Source organism: Callithrix jacchus, chromosome 7, assembly GCF_049354715.1.
Source record: "Callithrix jacchus isolate 240 chromosome 7, calJac240_pri, whole genome shotgun sequence".
NCBI lineage: Eukaryota > Metazoa > Chordata > Mammalia > Primates > Cebidae > Callithrix > Callithrix jacchus.
In genome coordinates, this window is record NC_133508.1 from 35,418,412 (window position 1) to 35,437,287 (window position 18,876).

General features: G+C 40.1%; 1 long non-coding RNA gene across 3 annotated transcripts in view; it reads left to right on the plus strand.

Annotated features, from left to right (window-relative positions):
* The window catches only part of LOC118155305 (uncharacterized), a 43,153-nt gene extending 24,531 nt beyond the window's left edge, over window positions 1-18,622 (plus strand). For all 3 annotated transcript variants that reach the window (XR_004745597.3, XR_004745598.3, XR_004745599.3), the window contains one exon: window positions 16,958-18,622. This is a non-coding gene — a long non-coding RNA (uncharacterized LOC118155305). The remainder of the gene's footprint in view (window positions 1-16,957) is intronic.
* The last annotated feature ends 254 nt before the right edge of the window (window positions 18,623-18,876 follow it).

Here is an 18,876-nt window from a genome sequence, read left to right on the forward strand (position 1 = left end):
AAGGAGGCACAGTCAATGACCCCTTGAAGCATGGGAGTCATTGCACCCTCACATATTCTGAAAGATTTCTGTTGGGTAAATTGCAAAGCACTACTGGAGTATAACAGTGCAGGGCACTATAGGAGTGTTTACTGTTTTGGAAATTGCAAAGCACTATTGGAGTATGCCTTCATTAGGATGGTGGAAGTTATTCTCGTGAATTTAATCATAATCTGCATCCATCTGAGGTTGTACTACATTATTAAATGCAGTAGAGAGTGCTCAGAATAGAAATGGTGGATTCTTGTGAGCCTGCATTGGTGAACAAAGAAAAGGAAGCACAGTCCTTTCCTCTGTTTTTATTTTTTTCTTTGATAAAGTGATGACTGTTAGAGTAGTGCATTGCTGTAAACTTGATGTAATCATGTTTTAATAAATCACTGGAAAAACTGTCTCATGGTAGAATGTGAGTGTTCAGGTGGAAATAATGACAATAATGACAGCTGACACCTAGGAAACACTTGTTATGTGTAGGGAGAAATGTCAAAAGAAGGAATCTAGTTAGAAAGATCCATAGCTTGTGAACAACCATCTATCAGAAGTCACCAATATTATCCCAAAGAGCAGAGGTTCTCAGGGGAATGTTACAGAGTTTCCTATCTTTCAAAATATTTACTAATGGCTATATGAAGACAAAGAAGACACTTGTGGAAATCTAGGTGGAGTAGCCAGCAAGACTGATGAAATTGTCAACATTTAACATAGAATCCAGTGAAAACAAATATCTGAGCACTCACAGTGTAGATACTCGGGAGTGGGTACATGTCATATTGGGGATTCTACAATTTTAACCAGGAGATTCATGCATAAACAACTAAAATAAGATGCAATTAACGAGATGTGCCTTTAAGCCTACATTCAAATCCCTGTTCTAACACTAATTCATACAATCTTGAGCTAGTTATACTTAGTCTCTAAAATTCTCAGTGTTCTCATCTGGAAGATGAGTTAACATTAGTAACTGTAATAGAACTTAATAGGATATGGCATGTTAAATCCTTAGCACCGTAGTGCCCAATACCTTTTAGCTATTATTATTATTACTGTTGTCATAGTTGTTATTAAGAATACTAAATATGGGCCGGGCGCGGTGGCTCAAGCCTGTAATCCCAGCACTTTGGGAGGCTGAGGCGGGTGAATCACGAGGTCAAGAGATCGAGACCATCCTGGTCAGCATGGTGAAACCCTGTCTCTACTAAAGATACAAAAAGTTAGCTGGGCATGGTGGCGCGTGCCTGTAGTCCCAGCTACTCGGGAGGCTGAGGCAGGAGAATTGCCTGAACTCAGGAGGCGGAGGTTGCGGTGAGCTGAGATCGCGCCATTGCACTCCAGCCTGGGTAAAAAGAGCAAAACTCCGTCTCAAAAAAAAGAATACTAAATATGGATAATAAATATGGCCAGCATGGTGGCTCAGGCCTGCAATCCAGCACGTTGGGAGTCCAAGTCAGGATTGCTTGAGGCCAGGAGTTCGATACCAGCCTACACAACATAGTGAGACTCTGCCTCCAAAATAATAATAATAATAATAAAATAATATAGTAAAGTTATCTAGTCCTCGTAGGTAACCGCACATTTAATCAAGATAATGATGAATTTTAACGTTTAAACAATCAGGTGTGCAAGAACGGACTGGGAAATTTTGGCTTAACAAACGTTCATGTGAAATGGAGTGAAGGTTTTCGTTAAAAATCAAGCTTCGTTTTAACCAGTGGTGTAAATGAACTATTGAAAAAGATAATGGCTAAATGGATAAATGTATAATGTCCAGGTTGGTAAAGTTGAGAATGCCTTAGTGTTCTAAAATAGCCAGATCCTATGTGAAGGACTGGGCTCAGTTCTGAATAGTTCCAACTCTGAGATGGACAGGAGAGATATCTCTAGAGTCTTCAGGGAGGTGATAAAGGATATGGGTGAAGGGTGTAGAAGAAAGCTTTGGAAGGGACTGGGTAACTGCTTTCAATGGATTTGCAGACATCTCACTGATCACACACACCAATTTTGTTTATTCATGTATTTATTTATTTTTTGAGGCAGAGTCTCACTCTGTCACCCAGAGTGGAGTGAGTGGCTTCGTCACGGCTCACTGAAGCTCTGACCTCCCAGGCTCAAGCAATCCTCCTACCTCAGCCTCCCAAGTAGCTGGGACCATAGGCCTGCAGCACCACAGCTGGCTAATTTTGTTTAGTTTTTGTAGAAGTGGGGTCCTGTCGTATTGCCCAGGCTGATCTTGAACTGCTGAGCTCAAGCAGTTCTCCCACCTTGGTATCCCAAAGTGCTGGAACACACATTGATTTGAATTTATAGAGGTGATGGAGCAGCTCATGTGATGAAAAGATTTTCATTGCTTCTACTTCTCGAGAGGTGGGGCATGGCAGGCTACACAGGGCCACATGGAGGAAGGCCAGTGCTGGATGGGAGGTGGAGAGGAGCGAGGAGAGGGCATGGGCCAGTCTTCACTGTGTTTTCTGTGGAATAGACATGGCAGCGTAGGGGAAACAGCTTAAGACTGGCTAGGTTGAATGATGCCAGTGAGTTTGGAGGGGCTATCCCTAGTTGTCTGGTACTTGGCTCTGTGTTGATTTCACACAGGTAAAATATTGGCCTAGTATGTGTTAGAAAAAGGAGGTGGCTAGAGTATAGACTTTGGATTGGTTGGTTTGTGTATGAAAGGCACTCACATAGGCCAGTCATTTATCGTCTTAGGACTTAGCCAGCCCTGAAGAGCATATCAGTCTCTCTTACCCATCTAGGTCCCCCAAGAGGTCAAAACATTATAAAATATAAAAACTAAAAATTATGATTAATACATCAGGGTACAGGCTGTACCTCCAGGGGAAGAACCAGGAACTATGTGGAGAAGTTCTAGAGAGGCAGGTTTTAGGGAAGAAGAAAAAGAAATCTTTCTGTGAAACAGGGCCATTGGAAAGTGGAAAGAATGTCTGTGACACCAAGAATGCCTGAACCTGGACAGATTCCCGGATGGCATTACTAGGTTGTTCATGTTGTAGGTGGGATTCCTTCAAGGACCGGGAGGCTGGAATAAAGTCCAACTGATAGACTTGACATTGGATGGCTGATGGCAGGCCTAGAAGGAAACTGAATGTCCATTGCTTCTCTTCACGTACGACTCCTTAGTTTCTCAGGAGTAGAACCAACTTAGAAAGATTAAAATTCAGCAGTGGGAATAAATGACATTTTTATACATAGTTGTAATAACTGGGGCTCTGACGGGAAGGACTGGAAATTAGCCACGGGAAAAAAGAAACCCCTATTTTAGTGCCAGTTAAGTGGGAGCCAAGTGGCCAGACGCCTAAGTTAAAAACAATGGGCTGACCTTGAGTTCTCCTGAGAAACTACAGACTATAGGGTTTATATTGGCAAAGTCTTCTATGAAGTCATTCTTACACTAGAAATATATTGAGCTCTGGCTTGGCCCTGTCCACTGGGGACTTTACTGTGTGTTAGGACCATTTTTTTAGAACCAGCCTTTTTTTTCTTTTTTTAAATGGTTATCATTTTAAATCTGTGCTTCCATTTAGTATTAAAAGATGCTAATGGATGGTAAGATTCTCAGTTTCCACTTTCTAAACATGAAGGAACTGTACTAGAATGAGCTAAAGGTTTCCTTCTGATTCTAAAATTCTTTGATTTTGTGACGGTATCCCCTGTTGACCAGCAAAACTCTATTCCTTAAAATGACTCTACTTGCATGAATTAGGCGCAGTTGTGATGCTCTATGCCTGTCTAGTGTTATTCTAGGTGTTTCCATTTGTTATCAGATAGGTAGGGTTGCTCTTATTTGATAGCCAAAGAGCGGAGATTCAGATTAGTAACTTGGGCAAGATCAAGGAGTTAACACAGGGTAAGATTAGGGAGGACTAAGTCTCCCTGTCTACCTCTCCTGTCTTACCGCACAGTTCCATATTACAGTGATGAGCGTCAGGAGCTGTCGGAAAATGACACTGGAGTGCCATTCTTTGTTTGACAGTAAAGCCACTGCCTCTGGCTTGGAAGTATTGATCACTGCATCTCACATCTGAGAATTGGAGGTGGTTAACTACGGTCCCTCTTGCCTCTCTCTCCAGATGAGAGTTTGTTTATTTCTGGTAAGAGTCTAGAAGAAAGAGAAGCAAAAAAGAGAAAAGATACATTTAAAAATCATGGAAGTATTTTTCTTTTATTTAATAATTTCTTTTTATCCTAAGTTTAATACTAGTTTTTGTTCTCGCCAATTCTACCTAAGGCAAGAAGAAAATTCCCTTTCCCGTCTAAAATTCTGTAGAGCTTCTCTTTGATATTTCTTTTTAAACTTTTACAATAATGTTCATGAGTACATAGTAGGTGTATATATTTGTGGGGTGCATGAGATATTTTGATACAGGCATACAATGTATTAATCACATAAGGGTAAATGGGGTATCTGTCACCTCAACCGTTGGCTATTTCTTTGTGTTGCAAATTTCAATTATGCTCTTCTGTTTCAATATGCAAAGACAGATACCTGCCTTGCTTTTAAAATCCCTCTGAGTTCAATATGCCTTTCAAATTGAGCGTTTTAAGGTGATGAAGGTTGTTTGAGAATCGTGGACATTCAGTACTCACTTGGGACACTTGGACTCTCATCCAATCCTAGAAAACAGGCTATTTCCATCTGGATGGCCTCTAAATTCCCATGGGAAATAGACCAGATTCGTTTTCTTTCTCAGATACAGGTTGCTGGATCTTCATTTATTGTTGTCAATCATGTGGTCACCATAACTGAAAGTGTCATTTTATGTGTTATTGCTATAGAGAACCTTAACTCACCAACTATGTCAGGTATGGTGCTTTGCAATGAACAAAACATCGGGAGTGGGAAGTTCATTTATAAATTCATGATGTTTAGGCTCAAGCATCTGTGGGGACTTGGAATTGTCTGGAAAATGGAGCTTAAGCAACTGGGCTAAACAGTTAGCGTGGCCATCTGTTCGGAATTAAAACGCGGAGGAGGAAATTAGATTCATCATTCTACAACTTGGGGAATTCAGTATGAAGATCTGCTTTTACTGTGAATGTCTTTAAGCATTTGAATGAAAGTTTTTCTACATCTGGCTTCCACAGTATTTTTGTGAAAATGAACTTTAAGGGCATGTGTACATATATTTGTGGCATGTGGCATGTGGCACATGAATGACACAATTTTGGGGATGTGGTGGGGGCAGGTGAGACAGACAAATGGCTAGGCATTTCAAGGCTTTACAGTTAGATAACCTTTGGCTAAGAATACCTTATTTTTTTTCAACTGCAAAAGGGAGTAATAAAATTATTTATTTTATAAGGTCTTACAAGGATTAGGTAAGATAATTATTGCATGTAAAGTACTTCGTATAATGCCCGGCACACAGTTAACACACACTAAATATTAGTTATTATTCTGTGTCAACATTTATCATCATCGTCGTGACACCGCTGTCACTTTTGTCCTCTTATTTCAAAATACAAAATGAATTTTAAACCCTTCAGGAATCGCTTTCTTTAGATTTATCTTCTAATGGGTACTTACTGCATTAGTAACAAATTAAATGGTGTGTGTGCGTGTGTGTGTGTGCATAAGTATTAGTGTGTGAAAGCGTTGAGCGTGTGTGTGTTTTGGTGGATCCAATCTTTAAAAACCCTTATCCGCGCAAATTAATTGCTTCATTTGCAAAACTAATGTCTGGTATTAACAGAGAATGACTCCTTTCCCCCTTTCTAAATATACAGATACGCTATTGAATATGTTGTTACAGTGAATGTTAAAATAATGACTAATACACAAGGGGCCAATTTAGCAGGAACTCTTAATCATGACTTCCTGCAACTGGGCCCCTGATGGAAGTATATAATTACGGGGCAGAAATGGTAGATAACAGAACACTGAAAAATTGAGTGTAGGCCAATAGAATTCAGCCCCCGAGCTCCTTTCAATATAGATTTTAAGAAATTGAAGCTGTCTTGGGTGTAATCTGGCTTCATCATTGCCTCTCCTCTTCCACTTTCTTCGGACTCCCACTTCAACCTCAACATCCCCAACCAGCAGTTCATAATGGCCAGAACCCTCCCTCCCTCCCTCTCTCCTTCCTTCCCTTCCTTCCTCTTCCCCTCTCTCTCCTTCCCTCCCTTCCCTCCGCATTTTTTTTTTTTTTTTTTTTTGAGACAGAGCCTTGCTCTTTCGCCAGGCGCCAGGCTGGAGTGCAGTGGCGCAGTCTCGGCTCACTGCAACCTCTGCCTCCCGGGTTCAAGGAATTCTCCTGACTCAGCCCCCCGAGTAGCTGGAACTACAGGTGCATGCCACCACGCCCAGCTGATTTTTGTATTTGAGTAGAGACGGGGTTTCACTATGTTGGCCAGGATGGTCTCAATCTCTTGACGTTGTGATCCACCCGCCTCGGCCTCCCAGAGTGCTGGGATTACAGGTGTGAGACACTGGGCCCACCTGGGGAGAAGGTTTTTTTTTTTTTTCTTCTTTTTTCCCCTCCTTCTTTCTCTTTCTTCGACTCCTCTTTTTTCCCCAATAATACATCAACTGGGCATACACTATGTGTCAAGCCTTGTGTTAGATTAAGTGGTGAAAAGTACAGACATTTTATTTGCTTTCATGAAATTTACAGAGCAGACATTTAAAAAATACATACATAGTTAACGTTTATGACAATGAAAGAGAAGTTCACAGTGTGTGAGAGTTTGTAACGGGGGAGTAACTTGTGTTATGGTGGATGGGCAAGAAAAATTGTTATGGCAGGATTCCATCTCTCGATGGTGGAGGAGGAGTTCTCTAAGTGGAGAGGCAGGTGTGTTTATTAGAAGGAATAGCGCAGTTTATGTGAAGATCGCGAGACAGGAAAAGTCACGGACGGTGGGGAATTGAGTCTGGAAAGAAAATAGCTGGAAAAGGAGCAGCTTGGAGTTTTTTTTGTCTTTCTTCTAAGACAAGTGAACAGCAATGGAAGTATCTTCAAAATGATTGTGTTGAAATACGGTATTTCAAACATAATGAAAATTATACAATGTAATAAACAAAGTTATGTATGCACAGTAAGTAATTTCTTCAGGTCAGTGATTTATCTTGTTTATGACGTTTTTTTGAGACAGAGTCTCAGTCTGTTGCCAGGTGCCAGGCTGGAGTGCAGTGGTGCAATCTCGGCTCACTGCAATCTCTACCTCCTGGGTTCAAGCAATTCTCCTGCAAACAATAAGCTGTAACTTTTAATTTAGTGAAAGGATGTCATGTTTTCATTTATAGTTTGTATTTTTCATTGTCTAGTTTAAGAACCCATTGCCCAAGATATTATTCTAAGTTATATTTCTCATATTATTTTCTAAATTTTTAAGAGTCTGGTACTTCACTTTTAGGTCTTGAATCCAGCTGAATTTGTTTTGGGGTATGGATGTAATTTTACTCTGTGTTCCTTATGAATAGTCAATCATTCAAGTACCATTTGAGTTTTTCATCTTTTCCCCTTCCCTTCCCTTTGTTACTTTTTCTATATCTCTAGTTTTCATATATGTGCAGTTCTCTTTCTGAATTCCCTATTCTGTTCCATGGGTTTACTTGTAGATTTCACTACTATAGACCATGTAACTTCATAAAATATCTTGGTATTTTAACTCATAAGTTGTTGTTCTAGCTCTTGACATTTGTTCTCCATATGAGTTTAAGGAGCAGCTTGTCAATGAAACCTCTCTGGGGCTTTTGATCAGAATGGCTTTAAATTTATAGATTAATTTTTAAAGAACTGTTCTTCAAGTTTTTCTGTCTATATAGTTGCTCTCTCATGTATTCCAAAATTCTTGTATGTCTGTTAATAATTACTTTTTATGAAGTTCTTATATATTTATATCTGTTGGATTAATACCAGGTATTTCTAATTTAGATAGGAATTTTCTGTGGGAATTAAAAAATTATATTTTCGATTACATTTTAAGTGGGTATTACTGGTGTAAAATAAAGTGATGTTGACTTCGTATCTAGCACCTTAATGTACTCTTTTGTAATTTCAAACAATTGGTAAGATTTAAAAAATATTGTTTCCTCTTCTAATAGCCAGGTAAGCTCCTGTCAGACTGAGCTTTCACCTTTAATAATGATACACATTGAACAGTCAAACAAAAGGAAAATTAAATAAAGTAAAAAAGAGGAAACAAAGACAGTTGGATGGTGTTTTCTGGACCGACGATGGTGAACCACAGCAGGAATATTATGAAAGGGAGTTGATGCTTGGAAGAAGGCAATGACTCCAGATAGGTATCTTATTTTTAGGCAACCTGAAGGGATTCTGCACAATGTGAGGCAGCTAAAATTTGGAGAGAAAAATCTATAGTATTTCTGGCATGAAGAACAGGAGGAAAAATTTAGGCAACAGCGGTCTCTGGAAAGTTAAGGAGTAATCTCAGATAGCAGAGAGCCAGAAAGGAAACCTTCAAATTGTATAAACTCGGCCCAAATCTTGACTAACACTTGAGCCATATGTATGTGAGGCAGACTCTGAGAAGCTCAACTCACAATAAAAGAAGTGAACTGAGATTTGAGTTGCTATCAAACTTACAGAGTTTTTACTTGGAGCCCAGTCATATTAATTGTCTCATAAACAAACAAACAATCCATACTTTTTGAAGAACTAATGATAAAACCCAGGGATTCTCTAATATTCACAGTGTCCAAGATAAAATCCAATATTATTTGACTGCAAAGATTCAGGTATATGTGACCCATTCTCAGGGGAAAGGAAATCAACAGAGACCATTCCTGGCTGTGGAAATTATCAGGCAAACTGTATAAAACAGCAACTTTAAAAATGCTGTAAAAGAAAATATGCTCAGAATGGACAAAGGAAGAGGAAATTTCAGCAGGAGAATAAGAACTTAGAAATATGAAAATTCTAGAACTAAAAAATAAAATATATTAAATTAAAAATTCACTATACGGTCTTAACAATTGAATGGAGATGAAAGGAAATTATAGTTATCTTAATGATTAATCAACAGAAATTATGCAGTATGAATAACAAAGAGAAAAAAGATGAGAAAAAATAAACAGAGCCCCAGAGAACTATGGAGAAATAATGATCTCTAACATATGTATAACTGGGGTCCCAGAAGTATAGAAGAGAGATAATGGACAGAAAAAATTACTTAAAGACAATGTGCTGGGTGTGTTTGCTCACGCATAATTGCAGCACTTTGGGAGGCTGAGATGAGTGGATCACTTGAGCTCAGGAGTTCAAGACCAGCCTGGGCAACAACATGGCGAGAAGAGTCTCTACCAAAAATACAAAAAATTAGCTGGATATGGTGGCACATGTCTGTAGTCCCAGCTACTCAGGAAGTTGAGGTGAGAGAATCACCTGAGCCTGGGAGGTCAAGGCTGCAGTGAGCTGTGATTGCTCTGGGTGACAGAGTAAGATCCTGTCTCAAAAAAAAAAAAAGATATAATGCTAGAAATTTTCCAAATTTGATAAAAGATACAAATTTACAGATTCAAGAATTTCAATAAATCCCAAGTAGGATAAATTGACAGAAAAACATGCCTAAGCACATCACAGTCAAACTGAGGAGAACCAAAGATAAAGGGAAGTCTTGAAAACAGAAAAATGATACATTATATATAAGGAAGAAATTATTAAAATGACTGATGACTTCATAAAACAATAGAGTCCAGAAGTTAGTGAAATAACATATGTAAGGTGCTGAAAGAAAAAAAAAAATCTGTCAACCCAGAATTTTATATCCAGATAAAATATTCTTAATAGGAATAATAACAACACAAAAACATTATCAGATGAAAGAAATGAAGGGAGTTTATTGCCAGCAGAATTAGCAATGCTAAATTTCAAGAAATGTTTTAGTTATAAAAATGCTAAAAGAAGTTTTGTCATGCTTAAAGAAAATGATACCAGATCTTTCTGAAAGAGTTAAGAACAAGAAAAATAGTTAAAACAATAGATAAATTTTTAAGTCTGTATTTTCCTCTTAACTACTCGAAAGTAGATATTCTCATTTAAGGCATAAATTATATGAATAACTTGTGTTGTTTATAAATCCATATATAGATATATGTATATAACAACTATAGGATCAAAGCTGAGAAGCATTGTCAATGCACCTATTTTATTGCAAAATTTCCATATTATATTGAAAGGGTTACAATTGTAACTCCAGTCTTTTGGATTTCCTCTGTGAACAATCATAGCACCTACAAATAAAGGCAAATTTTGTCTTTTTCTTTCTAATTTTCATACTTATTATTTATTTTTCCTGTCCTATCGAATTGAGTAGGGCATTCAGTGTAATGTTAAATACAAATTGTGGTAACTGGAAACTAGAAAGTGCTTGACTTGAATAACAATTTTCTAAATTTCAAACTAAAGTGCAACATTTATGTAAGTTTGTGGTGAGGTATTTTAGTTCAAGAATTTTCCTATTCCCATCTCTAGTTTTCTACATATTTTAATAATGAAAAGATGTTGAATTTCATCAGTTTTTTTTTTTTTTCTGAATCTGAGTCTCGCTCTGTCACCCAGGCTGGAGTGCAGGGGTGTGATCTCTGCTCACTGCAACCTCTGCCTACCAAGTTCAAGGGATTCTCCTGCCTCAGCCTCCTGAGTAGCTGGAAATACAGGTGCATTCTACCATGCCTAGCTAATTTTTGTATTTTTAGTAGAGGTGGGGTTTCGCCATGTTGGCTGGGTTGAACCGGAACTCCTGACCTCAGAGGATCCACCTGCTTTGGCCTCCCAAAGTTCTGGGATTACAGGCATGAGTGACCGTGCCCGGCCTATCTAGTGTTCTTTGTCCATTCATTGACAGTTTGATTTTCTTCCCTTCAAACTCTGACTATGCTGTATTATATAAATAGACTTTTTCTGATGTTGAAATATTCTTAAAATCCTTATCTACTCTACTTGGTCTTGGTCATGATTATATTGTTACATGGTGTATTACCTTTACAAACATGTAAATTTGATTTGCTTTTTAAAAATTAACTTTGAAGGATTTTTGCATGTTTGTACATACACAAGATTTATCTGTAACTTTCTTCTATGACATCGATCCTGTCTCTTTCGGGTAATAAGGTTTTAACTAATAGCCCCAAATGGGTACCTTTTTCTTCTCTTTCAAAGCAGAAATAGTAAAAGAGAAATTATCAAATTACCTATTCCACCGATGTCTGGCAAAACTCTCCTTTAAAGTGCTCTCGGTCTGATGACTCTTGGAGATGAAGATTGGACTACCTATTTCATTTTAAAATGGATTATTGATTTATTCAGTTATCTATTTCTTCTACAGTCAATATTGGTGAAACGGTTTGGATCTGTGTCTCCACCAAATCTCATGCTGAAATATAATCTCCAGTGTTGGAGGTGGGCCTGGTGGGAGGTGATTAGCTCATAGCAGGGAAGAGTTCTCATGAATGGTTTAGTTTCAGGTGTTAATAGCAGTGCAAGAACAGCTGAATACAATTGGTAATTTTTATTTTCTAAAAGTTATTTTACCAAGTTTTAAAATTTATTTTCATAAAATTGTTTATTGAATTCTCTCAATTAAAATTTATATGCCTATAATCATGGCTTCCTTTTATTTTTAATATTAATATATATTTTCTAATTTTTTTTTTAATCAGTCTTACAAGTGATTTGTCATTTTCAAATAATAAGTTTTAGATTCCCTTATGTTACTTTTTTGCTTTAATTTTATTTCTATCTTTATTTCCCTCCTTCTTCTTATATATATTCTTCCCACCAAGCATCTAAATTGAGTGCTTAACCCAACTATATTTCATCTTACATGTTTTATACATTAATACATTTAAAATTATAATTTTAAACTAAATACTCTCATGGCTTAATCTCATAAGTTTTTACATGTCGTTAATTCATTATGATTGTTTAGTTCTAAATAGTGCTAATTTTTATGGTGAATTTCTGTTTTACTTATGAGTTAATTTTGGGCACTTACTGTTTCTAATCACACTTTTCCGGTGCTATCTTTGTATATTTCTAGAAATTTGATTACATTTTGATGAGAAAGTGTGGTTTATATTATACTAAATCTTTGACCTTCATTGAGACTTCCTTTGTGACCTAAAATCTCATTATTACAAAATATTTGAGGTAAAAAGAATGTATATTGCTAGTTCTTTGAGTGCAGAATTGTATACGACCGTTCCTTCCCAACCCTCTTCCATCTCTTCTTACTCATTTTTTCTTAATTCATATTTTGCCTACTATTAACATTGCTGTAATAGGCTTGTTTTTAATATATGTGTTTGCCTGTTGTATTATTTCTCCTTTCTTTTTAATTCTCTGGGGTCTTTTGTTTTAGATGTTCTTGTACAAATAGCATACAGCAGAAGTTTTTATTTTCAAAAACGGGCTCTTACTATTTGCCCAGTGGGAGTACATTGGTGAGATCATAGCTCACAGTATCTTCTACCTCCTGGGCTCAAGCTATCCTCCTGCCTCATAGTCCTGAGCAGCTGGGACACAGTGTGTATCACCACACCCAAATCATTTTTATTTTTTTGTAGAGATGGAGTCTTGCTATGTCTCCCAGTCTGGTCTCGAACTCCTGGCCTCAAGGGATCCTCCTGCCTTGACCTTTCAAAGTGCTGGGATTATAGGGGTGAGCCAGCACCCCTGGCCTATTTTTAAAATCATTGGATAAGGGAAAATGTGACACATATACACCATGGAATACTATGCAGCCATAAAAAAACGGGTGAATTCGTGTCCTTTGTAGGGACATGGATGAACCTGGAAACCATCATTCTCAGCAAACTGACACAAGAACAGAAAATCAAACACCGCATGTTCTCACTCATACGTGGGTATTGAACAATGAGAACATATGGACACAGGGAGGGGAGCATCACACACTGGGATCTGTTGGGGGGAAATAGGGGAGGGATGGCGACGGGTGGGGAGTTGGGGAGAGATAGCATGGGGAGAAATGCCAGATATAAGTGATGGGGAGGAAGGCAGCAAATCACACTGCCATGTGTGTACCTATGCAACAATCTTGCATGTTCTTTGAATGTATCCCAAAACATAAAATGCAATTAAAAAAGAAAAAACATCATTGGATAATCTCTATCTTTGAATATATGGGTAAATCCTTTTACATTTAATGTATTTACTCATACATTTTTTTACCACCCTATTTTTTTTTTTTTTTTGAGACAGAGTTTTATTCTGTAGCCCAAACTGAAGTGCACTGACACAATCTCGACTCACTGCAACCTCTGCCTCCCGGGTTCAAGTGATTTTCCTGCCTCAGCCTCCTGCGTAGCTAGGATTACAGGTGTGCACCACCATGCCCAGCTAATTTTTGTATTTTTAGTAGAGATAGGGTTTCACCATGCTGGCCAGGCTGATCTTGAATTCCTGACATCAACTGATCCACCCACCTCGACCTCCCAAAGTGCTGGGATTACAGGTGTGAGCCACCACGCCTGGCTTGAATTTTCTTTATACCATCTTTATTTGCCTTTCTGTTTTCACTTTTCTGCTCTTTATTGGATCAGCGAAGTTTTCTAGAGTCCCCCCTTTAAACCTGTACTGATTTGGAAGCTACACATCGTGTTTCCATTTTTCAGTTATTTTTAATGTTTTAACCAACACCCTTAACTTTATGTTTTTCTAATATAGTATTTCTTACTGCCCTGAATATGACATGGGCTCATATCAACCATTTGTGGACTATTGTATCCATCTTAGCATTGGCTTTAGTTTCTTTTCTAAAAAATATTTTTTTTCACTTAATAAATATGTTTACTAAAACATTTATAATGAAAATATTTTTTACCATCCTATTTTGAATTTTTTTTTTTTTTTTTTTGAGACGGAGTCTCGTTCTGTAGCTCAGGCTGGAGTGCACTGACGCAATCTTGATTCACTGCAACCTCTGCCTCCCGCCTTCAAGGGATTTTCCTGCTTCAGCCTCCTGAGTAGCTGTGATTATAGGCGCTCACCACCCGGGCTGGGCGCGGTGGCTCACACCTGTAATCCCAGCACTTTGGGAGGCCAAGGCGGGCAGATCACCTGAAGTTGGGAGTTTGAGACCAACCTGACCAACATGGGGAAACCCAGTCTCTACTAAAAATACAAAAAATTAGCCTGGCTTGGTGGCACATGCCTGTGATCCCAGCTACTTGGGAGGCCGAGGCAGGAGAATGGCTTGAACTGGGGAGGGGGAGGTTGTGGTGAGCAGAGATCAGCCATTGCATGGGCAACAAGAGTGGAACTTCATCTTGAAAAACAAATTACCTTTTTCCCAAATCATCTTTACTTTTAAAACTCTATATACATATACCTTGGAGTTTACTTTTTCTTCCCCCTGAAATAACCCTTTAATTGTTTTCTTAGTGAGGGTCTGTGGGTATCTAGCTCTTGATTTTTCTAAACACAGATTTCCCCACCATGAGTCTTGAATTAATAGTTTATCTGTGTATGAAACATGAGATCGACAGTTACTAATTTTCTTATCCAGTTGAAGACAGGATTTCCTTGTCTTCCATCACGTATTGTTGCTGATGAGAAGTTCCAGTGTTGTTCTAACTGTAGCTCCTTTGCAGGTCATCTGTCTTTTCTCTCTGGCAGCTGTAAACATTTTCTTTTTACTCTTCATGTTCTGTAGTTTTGCTGTGACAGTTCTGGAAATGGCTTTACCATTCTTTGTTCTGATGGGTAGTTGGGGCGTGCTGTCCATCTGAGGATTCATGTCTCTTCAAATCTGGAAAATTTTAAATTCTGAATAATGTTTCTTCAGCATTTTGTCTGCTTCCTTCTTAGAGAATTCCTGTTGGACACCGAGCTCCGCTCATTCTCTGTGGATGTTAGTGCACGTAATCTTTCTGTACTGTGTTGCGGGCATTTTTTTGTTTCATTTACATCTGCTTTTAATTTCTCACACTTTTAAAATGGAAGTGATTCATTTATCTCATTGGGCAGCCGAACCTACCTATTTTAAAGTTTTGCCAGCTCGATCCACGCACTTAATTACCTCGGGGGCGTATTCACGTGTTGAAGGTTGATTTTCTTGGCTGTCTTTCTCCATATTAGATTTCTTCCTCTGTTTTGGAATTTTGCTTTGCAGCCTTATTTGGAGTGGGAGGCCTTTGTTTTTGTTTTCTTCTTTCTGTTTCCTTCTGTGCTCACGCCCCCCGGGCCTGGGGTTTTGTGGTCACCTTTGTGCAGCTGTTCAGGACTCCCTGCGCTAAACCTGGCGGTGCTGCGGTGCTCCTCCCCACGGTGGCTTTGGGGATACACTGTGGCTTCCTTCCTGTCTTGTTTGAACACTACGTTTCTGTCTTCTTTTTCCTTCCTTGGTTTGTAGCTTATTCAAAACTCTAGATCCAAGAGGAGGGTCAGCCACAGGTTTTAGTTTCTTTTATGGGTGGGTATTGGGAGCGGGGGTGGGAGCTGGTGAGTGATGCTAGTCCCAGATCCTTGAGTGGAGTAACTGTGTCTTCCTTACCCCAGTGGCACCAAACTGCAGACTGCCCAGCCTCCTTCCAGAACAGCCGTCTGCAGGCCCCCGGCTCCAGCAGAGCCCACTGACTTGGGTTTCTCTTCTGCTTCTGGTTCATGGGGAGATTTAACTTGTTACTGGAGCCTCATTATGCCTTCAGTGTTCTGTGTTTCTATTTAATCTACTTTTTTTCCTCTCTATATGTGGACTGGGGGCCATGTCCCATAAATAGGTCTTAATTAGAAAATGTCATAAATAGAATTATGTTTTAAAAAGAGCTCTCTGGGCTGGGTGCGGTGGCTCACGTCGTAATTCCAACACTTCGGGAGGCTGAAGTGGGAGGATTGATTGAGGTCAGGAGTTTGAGACAAGCCTGGGTAACATAGTGAGACCCCTAACTCTACAGAAATTTTTAAAGAAATAACTGGAGTTGATGGCGTGCTCCTGTCCTAGCTACTTGGGAAGCTGAGGTGGGAGGATGGCTTGAGCCTGGGAGTTCGCGGCTGCAGTGAGTGGTGTTTGTGCCACTGCACTCCAGCCTGGGCAACACAGTGAGACCCTGTCTCTAAATTGAAAAAAAATAAGGTGGCAGGACAGTTTCTCCTCTAATTTACTACAAAATTCCAAACACTTACCGGCTGAGAAACAATGACTACTCCCTCGGGTAGGAATTTACATTTGCAGAGCCCCTCACATGCGGTTTTCTGGGATTCCATGGGATTCCCTGAGGGACTCAGGAGGAAACCAGGGCACATCGGGTCATCTCACTTTCGGAAAACGAGAAAGCTTGGTAGAGTGAGATGTTCAGAGTCCCAGGGCCAGTCAGTGTGCGGGAGAGCAGTAAGCTCCGCCCTCTGGAGGGTCCCGCCCACAAGTCTTGCAGGTCAGTGTCTTGTTTTGGATCAGATTAAGTGGGTTAAATTTGGGAGCACCTGGGAGAGTGAGGGGAGAGAACCAACTCTTTCTCCCATGAAATCTGGTAACTGGTTGAGTAACAGGGAAGGAAGGGATGGAGGAAGGGAGGGAGGGAAGGAGGTAGGGTGGAAGGAAGTAGAGAAAGATGGAAGGTTGTTTAAATGCAAATAATCAGACTATGTCTGGTTCTCTGTGGTCAGTTTGTAGTGGGCTCTAGTTGGATGTGGGTCACCCCTTGGCAGGTCGGGAGACCTGTGCCCTGGGATGATCTCAGATCAGTACATCTGGGAGTGAGGACTGCTCTCTGAACTATTTGTGTCTGTTGGGGCCAGCATGAAGATGTTCCTGAGAAGATCCCATGCTGCTTTCTGCTTTTTCCCCACTATCTGTCCAGGTAAAATCAGATGCCACGTTGGAATGGAGGGGAAGGAGAATAATGAAAGGCCAAGTGAAGTCTGAGGGCGGGAGGACGCATGGGAAAGGAGTCTGTGGACCCACACATCTGCTTGTTTATTAGGAAGACATCCACGATGTGCCTCTGATGTGCCAGGCCTTGTGCACGATCCCGGAATGCAGTATGAGCCATGACAAAGTCCTCTGCGCCCCATGACAAAGTCCTCTGCACCCCAGGACAGTCCTTAATTCTTGCAGACAGACATGCAGGTAGACACATCTGAGGTGGTAAAGTAAGAGTAGCATTTCCCACAGAGGGCGAGGAGCTTTGTGGGCTGGTTCAGGGCACAGTTTCCAGGACTGGCTGGCTGAGAAGGTGGGTCTCCCTCAGTAAGGGATTCAGGGAAGGAGGCCAGTTGTGGCTCTGAGCCAGAAATGGAGTGTGTGTTTTCTCAGAATCAGATGTCAGCCCTGGCAAAACTCCCCCAGCGGCAACCAAAATCGCTTCCCTGGAGGCGTGTCTTTTCTGCTTTTCTCTGTTTCAGGTAAGAAAGACTCAGAAAACAGAGAAGGCAGAGCCAGTCATGGCAGAGCCTCAGCAGAGCCTGGTCTCCAGGGTCAGTCACTGATGACATTCGCTGAGCCACAGCCCATGCCCAGAAGCGTTCCAGTGTTCACATAAACCACAGCCTCCTCCAGAAGTAAGCACTGACAGGGAATATATCAGAGCACCATTCTGACAAACAGATTCTTAGAAAAACATGCTGTGACTGAGGCAGAGTCATTGCAAGAAGGGCATTGCAGGAGTAACTTTTACTGCCTCTGTCCTGCTCCCTCCCAAGAAGATCACCCCACGTGGCTGCGAATGTCTTTGCAACTTCCTACATAATTCTAGTAATTCTAGTATCAGTCCTTAATAGACAGTGTGGGTCATTGGAAACCTTCAAATCCCCATTAATTTGGGTACTCTACTAAACATAATTACTGTTCATGTGGCTTAGGGATTTTTCCAGGGAGAAAATTCAATAATGGATATGGTTTGGCTGTGTCCCCACCCAAATCTCATCTTGAATTGTAGCTCCCATAATTCCCACCTGCCAGGGAGGACTTGGTGGGAGGTAATTGAATTATGAGGTTGGGTCTTTCTCGTGCTGTTCTTGTGATATTGAATAAATCTCATGAGATCTGATGGTTTTATAAATGGGAGTTCCCCTGCACAAGCTCTTTTGCCTACTGCCATGTACAATGTGACTTTGCTCCTCCTTTGCTTTCTGCCATGATTGTGAGGCCTCCCCAGCCATGTGGAGCTGTAAGCCCATTAAATATCTTTCCTTTATAAATTATCCAGTCTCGGGTATGTTTTTATTGGCAGCATGAGAACAGACTAATACATTGTGTATCTGTAAACAATATCAAACCTGCAATTAGAATGCATTTGATTAGATGAAGAGAGAGCTCCAGTTGTTGGCTCAGTGAGCATTGCTGCTGACCTGCAGCTTCAGGGGTGTCAGAGAGAGAGAACAGGCCTTTCTTTCTCTGGGTGTCCCACAGACCACAGTTTGCACCCCATGGACAGCCTGGACCCTGCAGCTCAGTTAGGACCCTGCTTATCATTCCTGGGCACTTGCTAGGTTTTCTCCTCAGCTGTATGCACGGCACAGTTAATTACTGAGATGAGGAGAAAATGCTCCCTTTCCATGGAAATTCTGGAAATGCTATCAGATGTTAAGGATTAATGAGTATGAACAGGTGTGAGATTAGATGCAGCTGAGAAGAATGAGGCATGGTGGCTGGCTGCTTATTACACTCATCATTAAAGCTGCCAAAACAAATTCTATTGATAAGGTGATTTTTCTTAAAATGTTTTTCTTCTTTTTCACTAAGCAGTGTCGTTTTCTTGCCCATGTAGCTAATAATCCCACTGATGAGGGATTTTGCCTCAGAACATCAGTTTCATCACTGGTAACTTCACAGAGAGTTGAATGGCTCACACAAGGGTCTCATCCTTGTCAATCCAGAGTCCATGCTAATTGGCATCCCTAA